Here is a 22,549-nt window from a genome sequence, read left to right as displayed (position 1 = left end):
ATATCTAACAACCAAGACCAAGACCCGACGGATCAACCAAAACACATATAAAGAAAGATTAATAATAGATAGAAAAATAGATCGTTAAAGTTATCATGTTTGTGGCGAAATATTGACTTGTGAAATAAAAATAGAATATTATTTCTGACAACATGGTAACAAAAATTATTCAAACAAGTACTTAAGATCTATACTTCCTATAATATTCATTATAATTGCTATAATAACATGTTATACTATCACACAATATATAAATATTATATCACCAAAATTATCAGATACTTCTATAACTTTTTATTAAAGTGTAAAAATACAAGTAGACAATAGTGTAATACTCTACTTTTATAGTCGTATTTTTAATGAGATGCATATTTCTAAGAACATGACAATAAATCAGAATGGCAACTGCAGCTATTGTAACATTAGAACAAAGGAGCCTCGATGTGCCATAGTATATCCAATACTTAGTTATTTTAATATTAGAACACGCCACCCAAGTGTCTTTATAGACATTTCTTTTATTTTACAAAACTATACAGACTGCTTAGATGATTTTTCTACCATAAATCATGTAGACACACTGTTTGTTTCTTTGTTTCATTGTTAAATTTCTCACAAAGCTACACGAAAATTATCTGTGCCAGCAGTCCCTAGTTTACCTCTGTGAGATCAGAAGGAAGGCAGACAATCATCACCATTCACCGCCAAATCTTGGTTACTTTTTGACCTGCACATTCTTCGATTAAACGTCACTTATAACACATCTATGGCTGAAAGGGGCAGCAAGATTTATGAGTCGGGGATTTGAACCCGCGATCGTTAGAATTTGGGTCGAGCTCCCAAACCTCCTGGCCATACAGGAACAATATACATTTGCTTAGTTTAATGTAGCGACATACTAATGTTTGTCACGTGACAGAAGACATTTGACCCAATTATTTGTTATGGTTAATCTGTCGTCTTCCTTGTTTGTACATATTTAGAAAATTTCGAGAATAATATTTTTTTCGTGGGTTCTCAGGTTCGCAACAACTTAATTAATAAACACTCAGTTTCTGATTTTATCATATTGTTAGGTATTGGAAATCCCTAGGTTCAGAGTGTTGTTTTAAAGTGTAGAGGACAGTATAATCACAAAGGCTTTATGGAAGTGTATTTGTGTGTTTTCTTACAGCAAAGTTACATCGGGCTATCTGATGAGTCCACCGAGGTTAATCGAACCTCTGATTTTAACGTTATAATTCTGTAATCAGCTATGGTGGGATGGGATGACCATTGGATACAGCAATGTTATCGAAAGACAGACCCAGTTCATCGAACTTCACTTGGAAACAAAGGCCAAAAGGAGCAAAGGCAGGTCGTTTGTTATGAAAAAGCAAGACCCATCGAGGAAGGAAAATACAGCCCCATGTGGGATGCTGCAGTAAGAATCAAAGTTTTAAAGCGTACAATAAGGTCAGTTATAAACAGTGGAGGTGTAAAAAATGTTCATGAGACTCTTTGTACAAGCTCTGGACTAGGGGTTTTGCAGAAAGCCCCGGTGTCTCTCATGATGCCGAAGTCTCTCATGATGAATGGGGTCTAGCATCTTCAAGGCCGAGGTCCTGGCAAAGCCATAACTTAGTGACCTATAGCCTTGTTTTGATGGAATAAGAGCACGATATATCTTTAGCATAGAACATAGATACCCACCAAGTGGTGGAAGAGAAGTCACGGAAAATGTTCAGTGCTCTAATGACTGGTAGCTGCTTTAGGTGTGGTATAAAGGTCAGTTTAAGATAGAAAATAAGCCCCAAGAACTTTGTCTCAGTGACCACGGGTAGCAAGATTTTATGAATACGGAGATCATGATTGGGGTGAATACCCAGTTGGCGGCAAAAGTGCATGCAAACGGTTTTAGACAGAGAGAATTAAAACCGTTTGCAGTGGTCCACTTTAGTAAACGATTGAGAACAGTCTGTAGCTGACGTTCAATACACCTCATGTTCGACGACTGACATGAGATGTGAGAGTCGTCGACATAGAGTCCATTTGCAACTGTAAGAAGGAGTTGTTCAGAGAGGGCATTAATGTTTATACTGAAAGGTGTGACACTCAAAATACAGCTCTGAGTAACTCCAAGATCCTGTAGAAAAAAGGAAAGTGTCGAACATACACAAACTTAAAATCGACTCTTTATTAAAAATAAAAATAAAAATGAGCATATGACCATATAACCCATATAAGTGGAGGTCTCTCAAAATTCCATACTTCCATGTATCCTATCATAAGTCTTCTAAAGGCCAGAGAATGTTGATACATGATGTTGTCATTTGAGAAAGTGGTCCATGGTACAGCGTTGTCGTCGGCATCAACAATGGGTAGACGAGAGGAGGTTGTTTGATTCGAGTAACCAAACAACGTGAGCATTAACCACCCTCTCTAAGTTCTTACAGAGACAAATCGTCGAAGCACTTGGACTGTAATTTGAAGGAATCGTGGGATCCTTCCCGTTCTTAGAGAAAAGTAGGACAAAAGCCTGACGCTAGGAATCAGGAAAAACATTTTCCTGCCAGATCCATTTAAAAACAATCAAAAGAATAGCAAGAGAAGCAGGAGATAGCTGGAGCAGTATCTCGTAATGTACATCATTAGGTCTGACCGGTGTACTGCCAAACCGATAAAATGCCCGTGTAAAAGGGCAATTATAGTCATAGAAACAATCAGATGAAAAGGAAAGAAGTGATCGCTTCTTAAAACAAAGGCATTGGTTGGCATCATAATTCCATCTTTCCGAGTGGAGGTACGCCTCACTGTAGAAACTCCTTGGGTGGAGACACAAGCAAGCATCCCCGACTCGGGGATGTGGTTTAAACTCCTCTTAACAATAACTTCTCGTGACAAATTTAAAGTAGCATGAGGCGTAATCTAAAAAGTTATATCTCTAATTGCCTTTGAATGTAACACGAGTTCACTGTGTTCAAATGTGGATAGCAAATGTTTTTGACTGATTTTGGAGTGCCAGCAAGAACCTTTAGTCCCTTCTGAATAAAAAAAAAAGGTTTGTCTTAAAGATAGTGTTATATAAGAAAATGAGGTAGAGGTGTCATAGATGTTGAAGATTGTTGCTCAGAATCTTCACGACGTGGTCATTTACCCATGGACTGTTTTTCACTATTTTATTTAAGCTTTTATTTGAAGGCTCTATAATAAAAAAAAATGTTTTGGTACCCAATGACCCCACTCACCATAGAGTCCTACAAGGGGACGCAGTGCAATGCCAAACTAGGGCACTGCGGCAACACCAGGGTTTCATGAGCATGAGCTTCAGATACCTGTTTAGAACATTCAACTCTGGTATTTGGTCGACCATAACCCAAGTGGACCAGTCGATTCACCCTAAGGGAAAACCCCAAGACCACCCGCCTACAGGAATTCCTGACCAAAGTGGTATGTTAGAGTTTGACCCTTCTACCATCAGGATCGTCTTCTCCCCTTCATTTGTTACCACGCAAAGCAAACACGTGGATGCATGTTTAGATCCCAGAGAAGGTAAACTGAAAAAACGGAACCTTACCTGGGACGTTCCCTCACGACGTACAAGAATCCTCACTGAGACCTCGTTAAAATATTTCAACCTCAGAAACTCTGCATATAACTGAATAAAAATTACTTTATGGAACTGACATAAAGGATTGTTTGTTTGTTTGTTTTGAATTTTGCGCAAAGCTACTCGAGGGCTATCTGCGCTAGCCGTCCCTAATTTAGCAGTGTAAGACTAGAGAAAAGGCAGCTAGTCATCACCACCCACCACCAACTCTTGGGATACTCTTTTACCAACGAATAGTGGGATTGACCGTCACATTATCATGCTCCCATGGCTAAAAGGGCGAGCATGTTTGGTGCGACCGGGATTCGAACTCGCGACCCTCAGAGTACAAGTCGAACGCCTTAACCAACTTGGTTGTGCCGCACCGTAAAGGGTAGAGGACAACACAGTTTAAATGTTTTATGCAAGTATTGAAGAATAATTGAATTCCATATAACATGATCTGATATTAATTTAAAGGTTATTAGAAATTAAAATTATACAGTTAAATACTTAAAGAATATTAATAATTAACTGTACTCTATTAATTACAAACAATTACACACTATATGAAATTATTTTTTGTTGTTGTTGTGACCTACCATGGATATCGAATCCAGGTTTTCAGAACTGAAAAGCGTTCATACTTTGATTATCTTCAAAAGACTTCTTGACTATCACCAGATTGTGAATGACAAACAGTTACAATGTCATTTGTATTAAAAAACAGTGATCAATGTCCGACATTTTTCATCATATCAGTTACGATTTCTTTGATTCCGAATGGTTTAAATAGATCCTAAAAAATGGAATCACCTCTTTACAGGATCCACTGTTGTCTTGAATCAGCAGTCAATCTGTAAACTAACCATCTCTTTCTTCTAATTCTAATTTTATCCTGCAATTTGACCCACACTTTTAATTTAATGTTTCATTAGTTCTTGAGCCTGTCCAAATAACTGATATGAACCCTTATATCACTCATACGATTAGACTGTTTTATTTATACATATTTTAATTATTCAATATTAATATTATATTTATCTGTTTCATTCAACACATTCATTTACTTCATGATACATCATTTAGAACACATGTGTTTCAACCCTTGGCTTTTCACTATCACTTCGGTACTTTCTTTTCTTATTAGTTTGCCAGTACTGTTTTCAACTGATATTACAAATATCATTACATGTTAAGTTTTATATAAATTTTCTTTCGTAAATCGGAGACTCTTCTTAACCAGCACATTAAATATTTAAATTTGATTTATGTTTCTCATAAAATTTCAACAGTTGCTTCACAACTTATCTTTCAAGAAACATCCTGAAAGAAACGTATTTTTATATAATTTAAAGTGCAACCAGGCCTGAGGAAAGTTTGACTTGGTCTAAAAAACGTTTTATTTTTCATTAAAGAAACTCCTCACTGTTGGAGAATAAATAATAATCGTACATTTCTAGTTCCTCGTCTCTATAAATTATTAATATCATAAAAGAGCGACAGCTAATCATGTGGCTTTATTCTCTGTGGTCAGTAATTAAAAATTAGGGACGGTGGAAAATAGCTTAATATTTATTCCAAAAACACAATACGTCATAATAAAATTATTTTATTCATTCAAACCTTTTTGATTTCCAAGTCGTTAGGTTTTGCTCTCGTCGTTAAGTGTTAAGGTAAAGTTGAACATAAACATTTTACCGTCACTATTTTTTATAATTCATGAAGTTAAATTCTTAAACAGCTAACTGAACGCCTTCACGTGGAGCCCCATGGAACAGCGCTAAGCTTAAGAAGATAGAACTTTTAAATCCGGGTAATTATATCCTAGTGAATGCAGAAGACAGACAAATTTGGCAAATAAATCTTCAGATATTTATGCTGTTCTGTCAGAGAAAGAAAACATTATTTCGTTCATCTTTATTGTTATAAAACTAGAAAGTCCTCAGAACCAGTGAATATTAGAAATATCACATCATTTAAACCTTTTAGTTATAATGTTAGAAACCACGATAACTTTATTTGTATGTAACATATGTGGTTATTCTTTTGTTTTATTTAATTTACTTAGTCATAAAGATATAATGTTAAACACGTTTATTTAGAATATATACCGGTTCAAGATTTTTGCGTTTCATTTTTGACCTCAACCTCGGTTAAACCAAACAAAAGATTCTAATCAATCAACTTCTTGTAAAAGGTTTTAATAATAACTATTTATTAAATGAGAACGAAAATATTACAAAGGACAGCAACAGCGAAAACAGAAAAATACTTGATTACAAAAAAGGAATTATATTCTACTTATTACATTATTACACTAGGTGACGCTGCTTTAAAGTTTGTAACTGGTAATGAAATTTATTTTATTACATTTTAAATACATCTCTAAACTTTATTTTCTAAATTTGGTTATCAAGTAATTATGGTATCCTATTTGATACAAACGTAACGTAGGTACCCAGGGAACGAGAATAACATATTCCTTATAGTTACAATAGAAGAAAACACCATTGTATACGGTAAAGTCATGTTACCTCGGACAACAAAGAAAATTGTAATAAGTATGGCTGTAGCTTGGTTTCTTTTATTTTACTCAGTCATAAAGACATAAAGTTAAATACCTTTATTTGTACGGCAAATCAGTTCACGATTTTTACGTATCATTGTAATATAATATCAAACTTAAATAGTTTTGATAACATAATGACATATTTATTTCGATCTTGTTACAATGAATTAAAAGTACAAATGTAACATGATAAGTAATATTTTTATTTGTATATACACGATTATTAACTATATATCTTTAGTCATCATCGTTTTACAATTTAGATGTTGGTTCGGTTATAATATATTAACGAAACAAGTAATTAAATTTTTCTATACATATTATGGTCCAGAAAATTCATTTCATTGTCGATGATGTTCATACTTAACACACAGTAATAATTAATAATTATCGAAAGTAACTCCATCTGTTAGAGATTTCTTTTATTTACTATTAAAATATCAGGTTTCATGTACTGTTTTAAATTTCTTGATGAACTCTCAATGTAAACTAAAATGATAATTTGAAAATATTTTCTTAATATTTTATAGTCACTAAGTGGTTTATAAGAGGCTTTAAATTAATTTACCTAAAGTTGAGAAACAGTTGACATCGATAACTTATAATGCTAAAATTCGAGATTCGATCCTTCGTGTGGACACAACTAAAATAGATCTTTGACAGCTTTTAACAAAAAACAAACACAGGAATTATTTGTGTTATTTGTCTTTTATTGATCATAAAATTCCATGTTAATACTGAAGTATCTTATGTTATAATCGTTTCCTCTTACACTTTAAATAGGGGCCTGGCATGGCCTAGCGCGTTAAGTCGTGCGCTTCGTAATCTGAGGGTCGCGGATTCGCGCCCTAGTCGCGCCAAACATGCCCGCCCTTCCAGCCGTGGGGGCGTTATAATGTTACGGTCAATCCCACTTTGCGTTGGTAAAAGAGTAGCCCAAGAGTTGGCGGTGGGTGGTGATGACTAGCTGCCTTCCCTCTAGTCTTACACTGCTAAATTAGGGACGGCTAGCACAGATAGCCCTCGAGTAGCTTTGTGCGAAATTCAAACCAAACAAACAAACAAAAAGGGTCACCCCGAGAGTGACAAACACTTGAAATATGCTTCCCTATATTCCATATCCAACTTCAACTTTCCTTGTGACGATATTAGAACAACAGTAGGTAGGAGGGACATCACAACAAACGGAACCTCTTCCACACACTATTTTATCTGGACAAGTCCTCACAGCTTCAGACAGCAAACAATATAGCATTATTAGAAGACGCATCGCTCTTAGCAAGCTAGCCACTAAATATATTGTTCTCACAGCCGTGGACTGTAATTTATAACTGACATGACCACAACACCAGGTGAATCATCTAACAACTGTTGTATTAATGTAATAATTAATTTATACAGTCGTTAATTAGCAACAAAAACATGTTATCTGTTATTTTATTGTTAATATTACCAATATATCCAATTGTAGAAACAAATGGAATTAAAATTTAAATATTTACTTTGAGAGCTATAAGGACAGATCTTATAAAGAAAACAAGGTTGTACAAACACGGTTGTTTAACCCTGTATTCCTGATTCATACATAAAATCATGTTGAAATAATTTAAAAAATCATTTTAGTTGCTGTAAACTATAAAATCATCAAGAAAACCACATTATTTTTCCATTCAAAATTTGGACAAGTTTCACACTTTTAGCTTTCTATTTTTTATAAACTATCTAGTTTTTATTAAATATTCTATTAAAAACTTCACAAAAAACAAACCAGAAGTGAACACTGTAACAGGTTCCTAAAGGACCCAGGAAAACATAACTTATAATTGATATTTATATATTAACACTTAAAATGTTTGTGTGAATTCAGTCTTAAATAGTTTAGAATGTCACCTGCTTTGCTTCCAACAGTGTTGTAAACATCAAAAGTATAATAATTAATGTAGTCTTCATTTCTCTGTTCTGTTAAAATTAGTATTCATGTAGTTAGTGAAATCTAACATTATAAGGAAGCCTAATTTAAAACAATGAATACCATCTGTTACTAGCTACAGGATTAAGGTATATGACAGAGGTAAGTTGATGTAGAGTCGCGGAAATATAAATATACTGGTGAAACACAGTAATGATGTATCACAGGGATACTGAATATAGTACAAGAACCGTACAAAAATTGATGTATCTTTTCTCTATGTTGAATAATTTCTCATGTTTGATAAATACAACTTAACAATAAATTCATTTCATATCCAACATCTTTTTAACCGTGGATGTTGTTCTAACTTAATAAAATTAGAAAGTAGAAGATTCTATCTTGTCGCAGGGTCGAGAGTATAAACGGGTACGGGATTGTAGAGATCGATGCAGTTATATGTCAGCGACATTTTTATATTTGTTTAATTTTGGATTTAGTTGCTGTGTAAGTAGGGTTTCTTTGATTTTGAGTTTGTTTATATTTATTTCCCTACTTAGTATCTGAGAATGGCTATGCTGTGTTTAGTTGATTTGCAGTGTTGAGAAACAGGTTCCTAAACGACACAGAAAAACATAACTTATAATTGATAATTCTATAATAACATTTAAAATGTTTGTGTGAATTCAGTCTTAAATAATTTACAATCTTACCTGTTAAATAATTTACAACACTGTTGGTAAACATCAAAAGTATAATAATTATTGCAGTCTTCGTTTCTCTGATCTGTTAAAATCAATATTCATGTAGTTAATGAAATTTAACTTTATAACGAAGCCTAATTTAAAATAATGAATTGTATCTGTTACTATCTACAGGATCAAGGTATTGGACAGAGGTACTTTGGGGAAAAGTCATGGAAATACAAAGATACTGTCAAACACAGCCACGATTTAACTATGGATATTGTTCTAACTTAATAAAATTAGAAAATAGAACATTCATTTTTACAGAAAATTTATATCTAACAACCAAGAATAAGACACGACAGTTCAATCAAAACACAGAGAAAGTACACATTAACAACGGAGAGATAAATGTCAAAGAGCATGTGGGCAATTACTGATTTGTAAAATAAAACAAAAATATTAGTTTCTGACAACATGATAATCAGAATTATATAAAGTATCAGTAACATATATATATCACTGACACTAATATTTTTGTTTTTGACAACACGATAATCAGAATTATGTAAAGTATCAGTGATATATATATGTAGAGTATCAGTAACATTATATATAAATAAAGTATCCGTAACATATATAAATTATCCGTAACATGTTTTTGTAAAGTGTTATTAACACGTGTGTAAAGTACCAGTAACATATACATCATTCCCATTCATTATAATTGATAATATATATGAATACTCTCAAACAAGATATAAAATTATATTACGAAGGATTCTTAAATTATTAGATACTTCGGTAACGTTTTACACGAGTGTAAACAAACAATTAGTCTACGGTACTGATACTCAACTATTATAGTTGTATTTTTAATAAGAAGCTCAGTTCTAAGAACATCACAACCAATCGGAATGATTTCAGTAACAGGTGACGTCAATAATCAGATTACAGTATTATACAGGCATAGTGGGAGACACACACTGAGGCAAAAGGAAACTGTGAGTGATTATTTGTTATTTAGATATAAAACATATCTGTTAACGTGGCTAATGTAGTGGTGGGATAACATGGAAACTGTAAGTGAAAATGAAGTTGTGTGATGTGCCGTATTATAGCCACTACTTGGTTATTTTAACATTAAAAGACACAGGTATCTGTAAATACAATTCTTTCGTTTCAATGTATACATGCAAATTAGATGATTCTTCTACTCTAAAGAAGGTAGACATACCGAGTTCGAGTTTCGCTGAGTAGGTGTTTGGGTATTGATGTTAAATACCCAGGAGGGTCAGGTACATTAGACCTCTTCCTCCCTCCCGAACGTTGATAGCGTCTGTCGTTCAGGGATTTGTTTTATTATAGCTTTAGGCCAGAGTATAAGTATAATGTCGTTCTCTGGCCCATTTCAGGGCACAGTCCATGCATGGACGCACAAGAAAATGTTTTTTTTTCCATTAATCATTTCTCTTGTATTTTTTCATTTTTTTTTTCATTTTGATTGTAATTTAATATATATACAAATATTTATTTTGTATTTTTCACCTTTTTCTTCTTATGTTGCTTTTCACCATAGAGAAAATGCTACTACTAGTAGTAGTAACAATAAAATAATTAAAAATAAATAAATAAATAAAAATAAAATAAAAAATAAATGAAAATAATAATAATAATTATTCAATAATTGAATAATAATTCAATAAAAGAAAAACAAGGATTTAGAGTCTAGTGCAAGGTTAGACATACCGTTTCATTCTTTGCTTAATTTTTAAATTTCGGCCTCGGCTGCACAAGGGCTATTTTAGTTAGCCGTCCCTAATTTAGCTTTGAAAGACCAGAGGGAAGGCAGCTAATCATCACCACCCATCGCCAGCTTTTGGCTACTCTTTTACTATAGAATGATGGGATTATCCGTGACTTTATAACGCTTTTTCTGTTCGTAGGTTACTTGTCATATCTAGATCTTTAACTTCATCCATTACTTTCAATGTGAGAGTGCTGGCTGGTCCGAGAATAATTTGTTTCTTCTTACCAAATGTTTTCTTTTAGAAATGCTTCTATAACAGTGAGCTAGATCTTCCCCTTGGTAACAGAAAAACATTGTAAACCAACCTTTCCTAAAAGGGACAGTTTCAGGGGAATCTACACATTACCAAGTGAAAACCAAGGACATTATTATGATGGCCAGAATTAATTGAACAAGATGTAACCATAGATACTAAATAACTTCATACTAAACATTCATTTTTTTATATAAGAGAAATCGTTAACTTACTCTAAGAAACAGTTTTCTATTTATTACGAGATTTATTAAACTATTTTACACAGTTCTTTCCATAAAACAGACAAAAGAAAATTTATTAGATGAGTTTACAGGTCAAACCAAAGATATCACATTCTATTTATTTTGCCCACCTGATGGATTAAGATAGTGCTTTCTACTTACGAAATATATTTCTTGAATGTATAGATTTTGAAATCAATCAACTACATTCAATATTATTAAACCTATCGCAAGGCTAAAACTTTCCCATGACAACATCTTGTTATGAGTTCAATATTGATATTTTTCGTACAAAATAAATAGAAAAATCTTTTTTTATTTTACAGAAAATTATTTTTTTCTTACAACAGTTGTTCTTTGAAAATATGTAATTAATAGGTTGACAATAAACAGCCGTTCTATTATGTTAGTTTTGAATATTTTACTTTCAACACGCCAGATGGAAGTATATTTTGTATAAACATTAAGTATTAGATACTTGATTAATTGTGTGATTATTGATTTATTATCTTCAAATGTACGTGTAAGACACCTAATGTTAACTAATACATAATTGAAATCAGAAACTAATTATCAATAACTGTGACAAAATATGTTGTTCACAACTCTTAATTTGTGATTAATTTTAAATTAGCAAATCCATCGTAATCGAGTCCATTACTAATTATACTTCGTCTAGAGAAATATCTCTCTCGTTTATTTTTTTAACAAAGAACCTTTTCAGTTTTGAACATTAACTTTCGTTCCAATCCACAAAAATAATCGTAAATTTCTAGTTTCTCGTCTCTACAACACAGAACACAAAGAAAGAAAAATGATCAGCCTTTCACGAAGTAAACTAATTTATGTAACATTTCTACAGTTTTTACTCTGAATATTTAATGCCTTTGTTTCGTTATTTGTAAATATAAACGTAAACTAGGAAAATGTTAGACTTGTAATTCAGACTTGTAAATAACGTCGGAGTAATTGAGCCAGAGTTTACTTCAAATTATAACACAACATATTATTTGTGCTTTGAGCTACCAGTGCTATACAATAGAGACAGTTAAACATTTCATGGGTGGCATGGTACTACTTAATTAATGGCTGTTTTCCCTATGGTCAAAAATTAACAATTACAATTAAAGACGGTGGGAAACAATCTTAGTATTTGTTACATAAATACAAAACGTTATATCAAAATTAATTTGTTTTAATTCAAACCTTTTTTGATCTCCAAGTCATTAAGTTTCCGTTACATTTTACTATTGTGTTAAATGTTAAAGTAAGTTTGAACATATACATTTCACCTTCACTATTTTCGTAAATTGATGAAGGTAGATTTGCAAAGAGCTAATACAAGGTCTTCAAATAGTCCTCAATAGGACAGCAGTAAGTTTAAGAACTCAGAACGCTTAAATCTGAGATTTTATTGCCCGCAGTAAATACAGCAAATAGACCAATGTGGTTTTGTTCTTAAAGCAAAATATTTAGATATTTATACTCTTCTGTCATGTCAGAGAAGAAAAACATTCTGTTGATCAACTTTATTGTTATGAAACAAGAATTTCTTTAATTACAAACATAGATAACCTTGATTGTAGGTAATATGTATGATTTTAGCTTGGTTTTATTTCTTTTACTCAGTTATAAAAAAATAAAGTTAAATACCTTTATTTATTATGCAAATCGGTTCACGATTCCTATGTTTCAACTTCGACCTCAACTTTAATATAAGTGAAAACAAAATATAACAATGAATAACAATTACATTGGAAGATATTTTGTCAACGGGTTCCAAACCATAAGACCTTGGATTTATAATACAAAGCAAGTTAACCAGAAGGTACATAGGCATAAAAATGAATTTAATATGTAATTTATGTTTAATACATAAAATGTAATAAAAGAAAGTGACAGTGAAATTCGAAGAAATTTTCACATAATTGGAACTGAATTATAGTTACTCTATTATCACAGTAGATGGAACTGCTTTAAATTATATTTATGAGAAAGGTTGTAGTTCATTTCTCACTATTTTGAAAAATATCACAGTTAACGGTTCAAAAGTGTTGACTCCATATTGTTATGTCAAACTTAAATAGTTTTGATAATATAGTGTTCCATAACAATAATATCTCATATTATGAAATCCTGCATTATTTTTCCAATGACATTTTCTATTTCCAACTTGTTACAATGGATTAAAGGTACAAATGTCACATATCAAGTAATATCTTTTCATATATAAACGATTATTATTTTTTCATGTTCAGTCATTATCCTTCGGTTTCACTATTCAGATGAAGGTGTCATTCTAAAATATTAACGAAACATGAAATGAAATTTTTCATTACAAATTATGGTCCAGAAAATGTATTTGATTGTCGATGATTTTTGCCTGTAATATGCTCTATCAAAAAGGTTTAAACTGTTTTAAAGTGCTAGATTATCTCTTATTGAACAATAATGTGGTTATTTTAAATATTTTCTAAATATTCTTATCGGCAACTACGTGGTTTATAAGAGACTTTAAATTTAATTACCTTAAGTTGAGAAACGGGTAACATCAATTACTTATAATGCTAAAATTCGGGTTTCAAACCCTCTTGTGGTCACAAATAAAATAGATGTTTGTTAGCTTTTAACAACAAAACAAACACAGGAATTATCGGTATTATTTATTTTTTATTAATGATAAAATTCCACGTGAATACTGTAGTATCTTCAGTGTGAATCGTTTCTTCTTACAATTAATATACTTTATGACTTTGTACGTGCACGTGCAATTCTTCTTCCAAGGTTATTAGAACAACAGTAGATAGGAGGAACATCAGAACAAATAAAACCTCTTCCACATACTATGTCATCGGGACAAGACGTCACAGCTTCAGACAATAAACAAAACGACATTATTAGAAAACGTATCGATTTTAGCATTTTGTATTATTTTTTATTCAACACTATTTATCTATTTGTGAAGCTCATGTGATTATAAAATTGATAACATTATGTCATTATCAAATTCAACAAATGATGTTACAGAACGCTTTACAAAACACAATTATATTCAAAACTTTTGTTACTTTGTCAATAAAATCTCCTATTATTAATTTTTAAACCAATTTACTTTTTTGTTTTCATGATATTACCTTACATAAAATTTCAGTCACATATATTTCTACAATGGTCATTCCGTTTAAAAATAACACTATGAATACATGTATAAAAAGGGTTTTTTCCATTGCATCTCTGATAGTATATCAAAGTCCTCTTTACAAAAACGTTACCTAACAAATGTATTGTTCTCACAGCTGTGTACTGCATGTTATAAAAAACATGATCACAACACCAAATGAATCATCTAACAGACGTTGTATTAATATAATAATTATTTTATACACTCGTTAATCAGCAACAAAAACATATGGCAATAATATCTGGTTGTTTAACTCTGTATTGCTCTTTAATACACGAAATCTTGTTCAAATAATTTAAAGTATCATTTTATCTGCTGTAAACTATAAAATCATCAAAAAAGTACATTATTTTTTAATTACAAATATAGTCAACTTTCAAACTTTTAGCTGTCTATTTTTGTTATTAATAATCTAGTTTTTATTAAATAATTTGTTAAAAACCTTCACCAACAACAAACCAGAAGTGAACACTGTAACACGTTCTTAAACGACAAAGAAGAAAATAATTTATAATTGATATTTCTATTATAACATTTAAACTGTTTGTGCGAATTCAAACTTAAATAATTATAATCTTACCTGGAACTGCTTTCAACAGTGTTGTAAACACCAAAAGTATAATAATTATTGTAATCTTCATGTTTCTCGTCCTTTAAAATTGGAACTCGTGTAGTTAGTAAAATGTAACTTTACAATAAATTGATTTCATTTTCAACATCTTTTTAACTGTGGATGTTGTTTTAAACTTAGAAAGTAGAACCTTCATTCTGACAGAAAAATTACATCTAAGAATTAAGAACAAGACACAACGAATCAACCAAAGCTCACAGAAAGTACATATCAACAACAGATGGAAAAACGTTAAAGTAACCGTGCACGTCGTTAATTACAAATTTGCAAAATGAAACAAAAATATCAATTTCTGACATTATGATAATAAAAATTATTCCAGTAAGTACTTAAGATCTGTACTTAATATACTATTCATAATAATTGATATTATAGAGAAATACTCTCAAACAAGATATAAAATTATATTACCAAGGATTGTTGAATTTCTAGATACTTCCATTACGTTTTACACGTGTGTAAACATACATTTAGAACGGTGCTATATTCCAACTGTTATAGTTATATTTTTAATTATATCCCATGTTCTAAGAATATCACAACCAATCAGAATGATTTTAGTAACAATTGACGTTAAGAATCAAATTACGATATTTTCCAGGCATGCACAGAGACACACGTTGAGTCAATAGGAAACAATGAGTGATTATTTGTTATTTACATCTGTTAACCTGGTGGAATAACTTTGAAACTGTAACTATGTGTGTGTGTGTGCGTTTTCTTGTAGCAAATCGCATATGGCTATCTGCTGAGCTTACCGAGGGGATTCGAACGCCAGATTTTATCTTTATAAATCCGGAGACTTACAGCTGTACTAGCGAAGAGCAAAACTGGTCCTGGAAATGAAGTTGTGTGATTAGTGTGGAATGTGTAGCACTATGTATATAAATGTAAACTATATGACTTACCTGACATACAATTTATATAATATATGTACATAAATATTTATATATCAATATATCGCTTCGTAAACACATATCTGTTCTAACATTATGACGAAAGAACTTCGATGTGAGGTATTATAACTACTTCATAGTTATTTTAACATTAGAAGACACAGGTGTCTGTAAACAAATTTCTTTCGTCTCAACAAAAGTAGACAGGCTGCTTAGATGATTCCTCTTTCCTGAAGCAGGTAAACAAACTGTTTGTTTCTTTGCTTGATTTTTAAATTTCAGCCTAAGCTGCACCAGGGCTATTTGCGTTAGCCGTCTCTAATTTAGCTTTGTAAGACAAGAGGGAAGGCAGCTAGTCATCACCACCTACACCCAATTCTTGGCTACTCATTCTTTAACGAATTTTGGGACTATCCGTGACATTATAACACTATTTCGTTTGAAAGGGCAAGCAGATTTGGTATGACAGATATTCGAACTCACGACTCTCAGATTACTAATATAGCGCCGTAACCACTTACCCTTTCTTGACCAGAACTGTTGAAAATTTAGAACAATGTTTGCATAATGAACAAACTTGTGTATAATAATAGTTGGCTAGCAGTTGGAAAAGGACATGAAGCGTACTAGTTGAACATTAACTATGATAACTATATAAAAGAGGGTGCTAGCTTCGAGAATTACATATTGTGCTTCACATCCAAACATAATCAACACTGGTGTGAATCTTCTGGACCACAATGTGTATTGAATTTTATTTCATTTTTTACATATTTCAGTGATGTTTTTACAGTCGAACCTACATCTAAATATTAACAACAAACTATAACGATTCAAGCTAAATAAGTAACAGTCGTTTAGTTGTGACAAAGTAATGTCATTTATTTTAAACGTACTCAATCTAATTATAATACTTCTTTAACAGGTAATACATTCAATAGTATAAAAACATTTTCTATGTTTTACCAATAATTTAAATTCTATGTTCAGCTTTATTGATGGGCGAAATATATGTGTTTTTTTGTTTTAAATAGCACCCTAACGGGAAAGTGAAGGGTTAATAAAGTAAAAAATGTTGTCAGTGGTTAATTAACAGACTGTAACCCTGCCATTCATTCTTCTTTATTAGATAAATAAAATAAATTACAAAATAACTTCCTGTACGTTTCAGTTTTGTTTATAGTTTCGAATTGTACTCATTTCAACTCTATAGAATTCTAAATATGAGAGTCACATCTATATAGTACAATGTAAGAATATATTTCTTATATAATATGTGGTACATAACGATACTTTAGATACATCTATATTAGATACGTTTAACCAAACAACAGAGGACTACCTGCTCTTTACAACGTTAGTTTTAGTTCCGGCGTTTAGACAATCACTTGCTACTTTGAATATAATCAAACTTAGAAACTAATTATTTTGATAGTAATAATACAGTACATAGGTTATTAACTATCCTGCATAACACTATATTCAGTTCAGTAAATGAAAATTTACTGATCTTTTAAGATGTGCTATTTCAAACCTATTTATATTTATATTTAATTTGTCCGTTAAAAGATTAAAATGTTATTATAACCAACTGAAAGATAACAATAATTTCTATATCATATTAGTCAACGCGTGAAGTTTAAATATATGTTTTTTTTTTACTTATAAATAGAAAAAAGACTGACATTCCAACAGTATTAAGATGACTTCTAAGAATTTTACAAATGTGTCAAATTTCACACGAGTTAAAGTTACTTATTATGTAATTGTATGTTCTTCTATTCATTATGTTTATGTTACTTGTGTACAATCTGTTCAGTTGTATAGATGTTATAGTAATTGAATATCAACAAATTGTGTATCGGTTTTTGTGATCTTGAGGTTGAAAAATGTTTCTGATTAGTTTTTTTTTCCTGTTAACAGGTGCACTTTATATTGGGATGGATACAGTTAACGTGTTTGAAAAAAACTAAGTGTGTATTCTGTAGATGTAAATCTAACAATTGTATCGCCAACATATTTGTACCGGTATATTGGAACGTTTAAGCCTTAACTCGAAAAGTTGTTCTGGACTTTATTTTAATTAAAGTGTTAATTCCCATACCAATATTCTCGAAAATACATTTTTATTCAAGTGGGTTTCTAGTCATTACAAAGGGTTACGAAAACATGGCTATCTATAATGGCGAAAAGTTTTATCATCATGATTGAGAAATTTCAGTTGGCGCTGTTAGTTTTGAAAATATTTCTCAACAGTTTTGTGAAATTATCAGTTTATTTAGTGTTTGTTACGTGCATCAAACTATAAACTTATTGAAAGCCTAATTTGCCTTCCAGTTATAAATAAATCGAAATAACAGGTTAAATTTTGTGGTTATTATAAGATTACGGATTCAGTTTAATAAACATGAAGTGAAAGTGTACAATATAATTTATTAAATACATATATGAATATATAAATTTAAAAACAGAACATGCTTTTAAAGTGTTCATAAGCAAAAAATGTTATCGTAGAATACACGAAAGAATGAAAACAATATAACCATTAACCATGAAACTCATAAAACGTATGTCTTATTCTCCAGACACATTTGTTATTAAAGACCGATAACCTAGACAATAAGAAGAATGTTCAGTACCACACTTCAGGTATTTAAGAATATTGAAGCCAAGTCTTATTTGAAGAACATATATATTAAAGACAAGGTATATATCACAACATGTTAAACACGTGAAGAAAATAAGAATTACATCACAACATACCTCAGTATCGATAATTTTTATAACTTTTTGTTCTGATATCCAGAAACACGAAACCACAGATTGAAAAAAGGGCAAAAACAGTTGAATCCACGACAGGTTTTTACCAATCCCGAAACAGTATTGGAAATTGTCATCCTGTCACGATCTGTTATAAAGATAAAGGGCGAAATTGTTCCTAAGGTATCATATGCTATTTCATGAACTACGAGAAATGTAAACAAATTTGCTTGTTTATTGAGTAGAATTTGACGAGTCTCATATTTACGAACTATTAAAAGAAAAAAATGAGAATGAAATATAAATATAAAGAATGTCGTAATATATAAAGTACAGAAGGTACTTGAAACAATGAAGGTAATACTGGTGGACTGCCAAGAAGTACAAGAGACAATAGTTAACAACCAGCTGTTGAAACCATATGTGGAGATACACTGTATAAAATGCATGGTTTATAGAGTCTGGTAGACAGATATTCACTATGGTTTTGTTTGTTTGAAATAAAGCAGAAAGCCGTTGAACAGGATATCTGTATTTTGTTCTTCAAAGGTATCGAAACTCGATTTCTCACAGTGCACGTCTGCAAACACCTCTATACCACTGGAGGGGGGCGGTCGTTCGCTATGATATTCTATTTTTATGGTTTACTACGTAATGAATAATGCGTTTTTGAGTATCCCAATCTTTCTCGGTTTACAGCGCTTTTAGTGTCACATGAATGTTTTCACGGCGTTCTTTGAAAAAAAAAACAAAACATACACTTAAGTTTATGAAGAACCTGGGTCCAAAAATTTAATTTTTAAAAAGTATTTCTATTCTAACAAATTAGTTGTCGTTTTACATAATAATACACATAAATTGAAAGTATAAACAGTATTTTAGTTGATTTTTAAATAACCACAATTTAACATGGGATGTGTGTGACTGTTAGACATTGCACAGCTTCTCAAATATTGGAATCATATTGGACACTACCAACATTTCCTGTTCCAGATTGAAGTTCGTGCGGTGGCTACTTTTTATTACACCAATTGCCAAAAAACAAGCTTCGTAAATATATGTCGTCGCAATTACAAATAGGATTCGCTGAGCATTAGCTCTTTGCAGCGAATATTCATCTTCTACTGATTTCTAATTCTCAGTTAGTTCCATGTTACTAAAATGTGTTTTTAAAGACTTGTCACAAGACACTTCAATAAAAGTTTTTCTTCTTCAGGTGTAAATTCAGATGGAGTATTACCCTCTTGAACTTCAGCAAACTTTTCCATATCTTCAGGAAAGTAATTTCCAAACTAGTCATTGAGCTGTGTTAGGTGCTTCTCAAAAACAGATTTTAGTTCGTGGGTCAAATCAACTTGATTGGATGTAATAAGCTGCTGCAGCAGAGGAAAACTGTCTTTGCCACCATCTTCATTCATTTTTATTCTTTATAGTAGTAACATTTATCAAAACTGAAACACTCTCTTCAAGTTTCAGAGTGTGCGTGTTGCTTCCCTGAAGAGAGAGATTCAAGATAATCAGTTTCTTGAAGAGATTACACAGGTATGCTAATTTTGACAGAGAAAAACCAATGCCCAAGAAGTTTTTAGTACATTCGTGTTCTTTTTCTTCCAGATAAGAAAGTAATTACTGCTGTAATTCGAACACACAGGACAGTATATTCCCATGAGATGACAATGGAAAACTACAGTTGTAGAACAGATAAGTGTGCACAGGTCCCATATCTTCACACAGTTTCTTTTAAAACCTCGCCTTCTGAGGCCGAATTTTTATAACTTACTCAAATTTCAACATACTTTTCAGGACTAGGTTCAGTGTGTAGTAAATTAAATGAGCACCTTTAGATATAATACACTTTGCGGACACTCTTCCTGATTGACATCTACTGCAATAAAACAAAAGTCTAGATGACTGTCCTCATATTTCCATTAAATCGCAACTTTGCCATTAGTCTGTGGTTCGACATCTAATTCTTCACTTCCACACTTCTTATTAATGTTCAAAAGTATTTTCATTTTATGCACAATGACTAAAAATAAACAAAATAATTCACTGAACTTCACTAGACCTCGCAGACACTTAGTCACAACAACCTTCAGTTATTTCTATTACTGATGTACCCTGAGAGTCGACAGGTATTTATATACAAATTCTAAGAAACGAGAAAGTTCGAGAAGTTCCTGTCATAGCCGAAAGTATAAGTTAACAAAAACATATCTCAAATATTTGAGAACGACATCAAAAGGAATGTAGTAAGGTCTAATGTTAAAACTATGAACTACCACGAGCTAGTAGTTCGCGCCGTGTCCTAAAGTTGTAGATATTGCTGTGATTCCATCATAAATTCGAAATATCCTTCATTACCACTGTGTGTTTGTCAAAGCGCACAGTTTGGGAACCACTGACGTAGTGAAGAAAACATGATAGTGAACATATTTGTTTCGTTAACATCATCTTTCTGCTATTTGAAATACTCTTGTCTGATTTAACTGTCACTCTTGTACAGCACACAAACCCAGATTTTACCCTTTTAATTTTGCGTTAAGAGTCCTTAAGAGGTTGTAAATTTATGCTAATTTTAAGTCATGATGTAATGCACCAGTGGCGGAGCTACAAGGAATTTCGTTTATGGACGTGCTTTTGGACTATGATCAGTGCATGAGGTTAAATATTGACCCTTAAATTATAAAAACAGCACAAGAGGATAGAGATCTGTAACTCCGAGAACCTCAAAATCTGCTTTGGGGAAAACAGCCATACTCCAAAAAAACCCACAATCACAATCAGGGCGCCTAAAATTCTTCCCTCATCGTGCCAGGAAGTTGCTGAAAAGGAAATCATGATTAGTAAACTTTTAAAAAAAACACAAAGAGAGTGATCAATTCTATCTGTATCGATGAGTAGTTCTATTTCTGCCTAGGACGATTGGTGCCTTCTTACGAATCTGATTGGTGTCTTCTTGCTGAACGTGGTGTTGATGTCTGTTGTCTTAACGAGCGTGGGTTGAGTCTGGCATGAAGCTGTCTTCTTTGTTTGGGACCCTGTTGAAAAGTAATGTTAACGTTGTTCAGAGTATCCTTGTCTTTCTTCTTAGAATTAAGTGTAGAAATGCTGCTGGCAGCAGAGATAATGGGAATACATGGAGATGAAAGGTTACTGGACAAGGAGTACTCTGATTGATAAACTTGACATGTGGAAATGTAGTTGGTCGACACCGGGGACGTTCGTCACTAAAATTAAAATGCTGTAGGATAATTCGTTGTTTAGAATAGAAACAGCTACCAGTTTATGCTCAATCATAACTTTTACAAAGTGGGTTTGTAATCATGTGGTCTTGAAGTAGATTCAGTGGGCTACAGTTGTTGTTTCCAGTGAATGTTGAATTTCAGCTGGAGTTATAGACAAATGAATGTTGTAAATAAATACTGAGTATAAGCTACTCGAACTTTTGGTAGGAGAGCACAGGACGTTTATATTTGTATTCTACGGTCTACATAGATTAACGTGGTCCTGGAGTATTGAAGACTGCAGTAATATACCTCCTTCTCTTAATCCGATTAGAGGGTGAAATCTAACGTTAATCCGTCAAGAATTACCGGGAGTACTGATAATCTTGACGTAGAAGGAAGCTTGTGTGATGAAGGAAACATGGCAGGGATGAATTCACACGTCTGAACACTTCAGCTACTTGTCGAAAAACCGAAAACGAAACGGTACATTCTAAATCCACGTGAGGTCGCTATAAAAAGCACTCTCGTCATCGCGCTATGACGTCAGCATACCCCTAACCGTGATGAGGTCTCGGCGACGCTTAGAATAAAACGTGGTATTCATAGTCTGAGCATGTTAACCAGATGGCCACGTTCAGTACTTTAAAGTTCATTTAATAACTATTTTATATATGTCACAGAAAATTCTCCAGTGGAATGTGGTATTAAAATTAGGAAATTATTAGCATAAGGAATGGATTTTTCATTCTATATACTGAGATCTTACCATGTAGGACGTAGCTTTATACAGTTTTTACTAAAAGATAACACTGCTTTACATTATCCTTAT

At 32.2% G+C, this 22,549-nt stretch overlaps 1 long non-coding RNA gene across 1 annotated transcript; it reads right to left on the bottom strand.

Moving 5' to 3' along the window:
• Window positions 1–12,851: 12,851 nt before the first annotated feature.
• On the bottom strand, window positions 12,852–22,182 carry LOC143257157 (uncharacterized). Its single transcript, XR_013031707.1, has 3 exons — window positions 21,431–22,182; window positions 18,494–18,638; window positions 12,852–13,892 (listed from the first exon to the last, which is right to left on the bottom strand). It is a non-coding gene; the product is annotated as an uncharacterized LOC143257157 (long non-coding RNA).
• Window positions 22,183–22,549: the final 367 nt, after the last annotated feature.

Source organism: Tachypleus tridentatus, chromosome 7, assembly GCF_004210375.1.
Source record: "Tachypleus tridentatus isolate NWPU-2018 chromosome 7, ASM421037v1, whole genome shotgun sequence".
NCBI lineage: Eukaryota > Metazoa > Arthropoda > Merostomata > Xiphosura > Limulidae > Tachypleus > Tachypleus tridentatus.
The sequence above is the reverse complement of the archived record's forward strand: the minus strand, read 5'-3'. Positions and strand labels throughout refer to the sequence as shown.